General features: G+C 44.1%; 1 protein-coding gene across 1 annotated transcript in view; it reads right to left on the minus strand.

Annotated features, from left to right (window-relative positions):
• Nucleotides 1–4,099, minus strand: part of SPATS2 (spermatogenesis associated serine rich 2) — a 186,674-nt gene extending 182,575 nt beyond the window's left edge. The window contains exon 1 of the mRNA XM_051961981.1: nucleotides 3,722–4,099. The gene's annotated coding sequence lies outside the window, so the exon portion shown is untranslated. The remainder of the gene's footprint in view (nucleotides 1–3,721) is intronic.
• Nucleotides 4,100–6,000: the final 1,901 nt, after the last annotated feature.

The raw sequence follows: 6,000 nt of genomic DNA on the forward strand, positions 1-6,000 counted from the left end.
TTAGAATATAAGAATAAAAACAGAAAGCAAAAATGTTTCATTATATACTTTCAAGATAGAAGCTAGAAGCTATTCTACAGGAACTGCAAAAGTGGGACCCACTGTTTCAAAAGTAGAACAAGTCCTCTGGGATAGAGAAAAAACATATGTTCTTTCCTTGATAACAACAGTAGCTTTTTGACTACTTTCTGAGGAACAGGATAAGAATAGGTCAACTTTATGCTCTTGAAGTAGAATGGCCCAGTTCTGTTTAAGGTAAGATTTGCTTCCAGTAGAGTATCAAAAGAAGGAATACAGAGGTATTAACTGTGTACCTCTTGTCCTTCAGAATCTGCAGCCTTCTGACCCATTAAGATCATCCATCCTTCCATTCCCAAGTTGTTTTGTCCCATCACTTGCAGTTGTTTTCTCAGGCTCTAGCTGTTTCTACTTTGACCATCTCTTTCCTTCACAATTTCCAAGCAGTTACTATCTATATTTAGGGTGAATGTTGTTGGAATCCTTACTAACTACTAACTAATTAGATTGATCTAATCTTACAAGAAGATATTTTGGCCAGAACCTGAAACAAGGTACTAAGTAGAACTAATCAAGACAAGGCTTGTGTTCCCACCTTTACTCATTGGAGTCCACAAGTATGCTAGCTTCACAAAGTAGACTTTCTACTTTCAGGGAGTTCACACCTCCCTTAAAGCTCATTGGGCCAGAGAGCACTATGGGAGAAAACCCATAATCCCATTCTCTCAGAAGAGGCAGATAAAAGGCCAGTGATGAGGGATCTATGGCAGAATACATTTTTTCCTCTTGGCTGGCTGATCCCGCTGAACTCGAGAGGAACGACTCTGGTGCAGAGAACACTTTGACGGATTTCAGTGGAGCTACGCCAGAAGCCCTCTCTCCGCGGCAAGTTGGTGGCTGGGCTCCCCAGAAGGAGATAAGCGAGACCTTCCATCTCTGTCTTGGTTGGAGGCAGAAGAAAGCAGAGGCAGAGGCTGAAGGACAGAACCTTTGGATTTGGAGACATCCGAAGGGCTCCAAGCCTCTAAACCGGCTTTGCCTTGAGAAGAACAGGAACTCCAACATTTGAACTCATAACAGAATGTTATTATTGTGGGATTATATAAGTCATGTCCAACTCTTTGTGACCCCATTTTGGGGTTTTCTTGGCAAAGTTTGCCATTTCTTTTTCCAGCTCTTTTTATAGATGAGAAAACTAAGGCAGAGTTAAGTCACACAGACCACTTCTGAGGCTAGATTTGAACTCATGAAGTTAAGTCTTCCTGATTCCAAATGTTAAGCACCAAATATAAAGTTAAAAGATACCATGAAAAACACTTGGACACACTGAATTTTCTCTGGTTTTCTGAAGTTTGGGCTCCACACAAGTCTAGCTACACTGCTGAGTGTCAGATATACTATTCTGTTCAGCAGTATACAAAGCTCACAAAGCAACAGGTATGTCTAAACAGCAAACCATGAATAGCATGTTAGCCTTCATGTAGCCCCTGATACCTGAAAGCAAAGTGCACTGGTAGATAGAGGTGGTCTCAGAAGTCAGGAAGATCTGAAGATCCAGTCTCATCTCTGCCATAACTAGATCTAACTTTATAGTCAAGTCTCTTAATTTCTCCATGTCCCAACCTTCTATGACTTCAAGTTGCAGAATAGTTTATGATCTGAATTGGGAGTCAATGTCTGCCCCAAGCATCTATCCACACCAAAGTAGAGATGAGAAAATGTACCCTTGTTTACAAAGGTGATGGGCTGATTACTGATGCAGAACACTCCATATGCTATCAGACTTGGGTCATGTGTTGATTGGTTAGTTTTGCTTAACTGATTTTTTCCCCCCTTTTTAAATTCTTTGTTACAAGGAATGCCTTGAAAGATGAGGGAGGAGAAGGGCTATAATTGGAAATGAAGCTCATGTGAAAACAAAAGAAATCAATTTTTAAAAAAACCTTTAAGGCATTAAAAAAAAAAATCAGAGTTACAGATCAAAAAGAAAAAATCTGGGACCTCAGAAATGCTCTCAAACAACAAAGAACAGGATATCCCCCCTCAGCAAACTGTCCAGATGGGTCCCCAATTAACCAGAATCAGTATATCATCTTGCCTGGATTTCAAACAGTTCATTTAATTTACTATTCCTACTTTGTTAGTGCCTAGGAAAATTAGAAACCAAGCAATCAGATTTAGTAACAAGCAAGGCTGCACTGTCATTAATGAAGCCACTGCAAATCAAAATCTCAACTCTCAATAACTTTTCACAACTTACCAAGTTGTGAACACTAAATGCCTAATAAAATGAACTTTAGGACAGTTGAAAAATAACTCAATGCCACTAGCTTGCTCCCTATGATACAAAATTATATTCTCCTAACAATGCTAAGTAAGCAGAACCTTAAAGAGGAAAAGCATTAAACTGACTATCTGGCCACAAGCAGCATTTCAAAAAACAATGTTAACCATTCAATCTGGACAGTAAAAGGCATTTTTTAAAAATACTAGAATTGTATTCCCTTAACCTTTAAAATCTGCAAATGGAAAAGCATCACCATCAAGAAACAATCGGGAAATGTATACTCACTTATGAAACCAACTACTGATGTATATAAAATAAATGGTCAATTGCTAAGTGAGAAAACACAATTTCAACAAAGCAAAAACAATTTAGCTTTTTATCAGAGCTCCTAATATACTTCCAAAGAGTGGTAGCTAAAACAGATATAACAGAGAAAATAAACTCCTAGCCTTCACCAAAGCCAAAGATTTCTGGTCTGCAACTAACTCAACTCAAAGCCAAATGCCTCTCTGTGTACCTCTTCCCAGCTTCTCCTGCTCACAGGTAATTTACATATAGTAATAATTTATCAAATGTAGAGGGGGGAAAATGTTATGGGTTTGCTTTATCAGAATGAACAGTAAATAATCACCCAAAGAATTCCCCATAGCAGAGAGGTGAGGCCTGAGAAAGATCTCTATTTCAAATAAATTCAAAATTAGTTTTCCTTAAAAAAAAAAAAAAAAAAAAAAAAAAAGGGGGGGGGGGGGAACCAAGGGGACCAGGATTCACAGTACCTGTATCCTTTTATTCAACTCTCACCTCTCTTCTTTACTTCAAGTCTATACCACACTGATTTTTCTTTGCTCCCCATCACTTGTTTCCCTTCAACCTCATTTGCCTCTCCTCTCTTTCCCTATATTTAAAAAATGCTAACAATGTCTTCAATAATAATGTCTTACACACCCCCAACTCATCTCATTCATGCCCTATTATTATCTTCCATATGCACATTGCCCAACCTCTCAACTACCTCGGGCTTTCCCAGTTCCCAAGTTCTTCCTTTCCTTCTTACATGGCATCATCATCATTATTATTAATAATAATAGGCTTTCTAAGCCACGAAGTTCCCCTTCTACTCTATTGTTTCTGTGCCCAGTACCACCTTGGAAACCCCTCGGGCGGCCCCTAACCGTCTGCCTCCTCCTTCCCCCTCCCCCGCCACCATAGCCCGCAGGGGCCTTTCTCAGCCTTCCTGGGTCCGCATCTCCAGACTCTCATTTTCTGACAAGCTCCGGCTACCCACTCCTTACATCATCCCTGACCCCCTCCCCCATCTAGGTAGCTCATCTAGCTTCTCCCCTCCGCCCCCATGGTCGTCCCCCCCTACCCCAACTTCCCCTACCTTCCGGCATCCCTCTACTTCTCCAGACTCACCTTAACCCTCCCCAGCGGTTACTCTCGCTTCAGCAGCCTCCCAGCTTGGGGCTCCCAGTCTAGGACACCCCGAGGATCTGACTAGAGGAAAGGGGACTTTTTCTTTTACCCTTCTCCTCCACCTCCTCTTCCTCAGCCGCCCGGCTATTCCCCTGCTCTCCACGTATTCGCTGCCGCCTCCCCCACTTCCCACCTCAGCAAGGCCCCGTGGGAGGTGGGGGGGGGGGGGAGCCCGGGCAGGGAATCACCTCCGGGACTGAGGGGCTGGAGCTCCGGCGTATTCAACCCGACCCCCCTCTGGGGGGGGAATATCTGCCCGCCCCACCCGAGAGCTTCAATCAGCGCGTGCGCCCGAAGCGCTTAGCGAGCCGGGCGCGTGCCCGCGTTGGCGCGAACCCGCGGCGCCAAGCTCGAGGCCGTTGGGAAGGCGGGGGCAGGGCGGGGGGGCGAGAGAACTGTGGGCAACAAGCTAGTCGAGATACTCGTGAGTTCGGAGGCGGCAAACGCTGAGAGACCCTCCGGGGCAAAGAAAGAGAAGAGGGACCTCCCGTTTACTCCCGCCTCTTCCCACTTCTTCCCCCAGCCCTACTTTACCCCCGCACCTAGCGCCAACCCTTCTAGCGCCATTCTGGCTCCCAGCCTCACCCCACCCCCACCCCACCCCCGCAAACTGGGGGACCACCAATTCAGCCGAGGCGGACAGTGAGAGATTAGGGGGAAGAAACCGAGATAGGAGGGGTCGCGAGCGCACGCGCAGAACCGTCTTTGCCCTGAAGAGCGGGCTAGCGCGGAGATCCGAGTTCTAACAGCGGAAAGAACCGACCTTTCTCCGGAGCTAGCCGAAGACAAGAACCGGGAAGGAGAGGAATGAGTTAGCCCCACCCTTATCTGTACGGCACACGGTACTCTCTTCCCCTCTGATCCCAAAGGGTTCTGTCCTTTGCTTTGTACAGTTGCTGCGTTCTCCATCTCTAATCTATTTGATTCCCTAAATTTTGAACTCGGAAACCCTTGAAACCCTTCACTGCTGGAGAGAATGTTTGGTAATCCAACCGCCAGGTAGGGGGCGCAGCCTCGGCGCTGCCTGCGGTGCTTCCACTGCGCTGGCCTGCGGCGTCTCCCAAATACCTGGTACACTACCTCAGGTCTACGGATCACTCCCCCACCCCCAGCCTTCCTCTCTCCTGCTCCTGCGCTGGGACATGCACAGTCAGGTTTCCTGCCAAAGCTGGATGCAGCCGTAGTGGTCTCTGTTCCTTAATTTAATTTCAACTGATCATCTTAACATTTATCAAGCATTTACTTTATGTGGCAAGCATTGTGGTAAGCGTTGAGGATTCAAAAAAGGCAAAGATAAAGCCTCAAGAAGCTTACAATCTGATGGGTGATACAGCATGCAAATATATACACATATATGTGACTATATGCAGGATAATTAAGAGAACGAAGGCACTAGAATTAAGAAGGGTTGAGGAAAGTTTCCAGTAAAAGAAGGGATTTTGGTTGAGACTCAAGGGAAGTACGATAATTAGTAGAGGTGCTGAGGATAAAGAGCATTGTATGTTTCTTTCCTTGTGTTTCCTGTAGTAATCCTGGGTTTCCTCTTTAGATTGTATGTAAGCTTCCAGGCTGCAGGAACTTTACCCAGTGACGAGGAGGGAAGGAAGATGATGAAGTAATATAATATTTCTTATATTTCCTCTTTGCCTCACCCCTGTGCCGAGGATTCTGCTCTTAAGAATTTCTGACTCCAGAAATGTCGGTCAATGGTATATTAGGAGGGGGCTTTGAAAGATTGAGAGACAAAGAGTTCAGTTTGAGGAGATAAACCAGAAATTTCCTTATTTCTGAAATTCCAGCATCTTAGAGCCTCAGAAGTGATCCATTTAATATAAACAGTACCTTAAAAAAAATCTCCGCTTTAAACCCTCTAAAACATAACAAAATGTTTGAAGATCTTAAGTGATGATTCCATTTCTTAATAGCTGTAATTTTTGGAAGTTTTTTCTGCCACTTAAGCCTAGTTTTCCTTCTCCTTCATTTCCTTATATTGCTTCTTTATCGATTAGGAAACCAAGCCATAAATTTAAGCATAGCGGCAGAACTATGTAGGAACCTGTGTCCTTTGCTATTCTCTGGGATGCACTCCAGCTTATCAATGACTTTCTTAACATGTTGCATTCAGAACTTAAATACTCCAGATATGGTCTAACTGGAACAACATAAAGCCTACTACTTATACATGGTTTGGGATCAAAAGTAAATTGAATCCCATATAA

This window comes from Antechinus flavipes, chromosome 5 (assembly GCF_016432865.1).
Source record: "Antechinus flavipes isolate AdamAnt ecotype Samford, QLD, Australia chromosome 5, AdamAnt_v2, whole genome shotgun sequence".
NCBI lineage: Eukaryota > Metazoa > Chordata > Mammalia > Dasyuromorphia > Dasyuridae > Antechinus > Antechinus flavipes.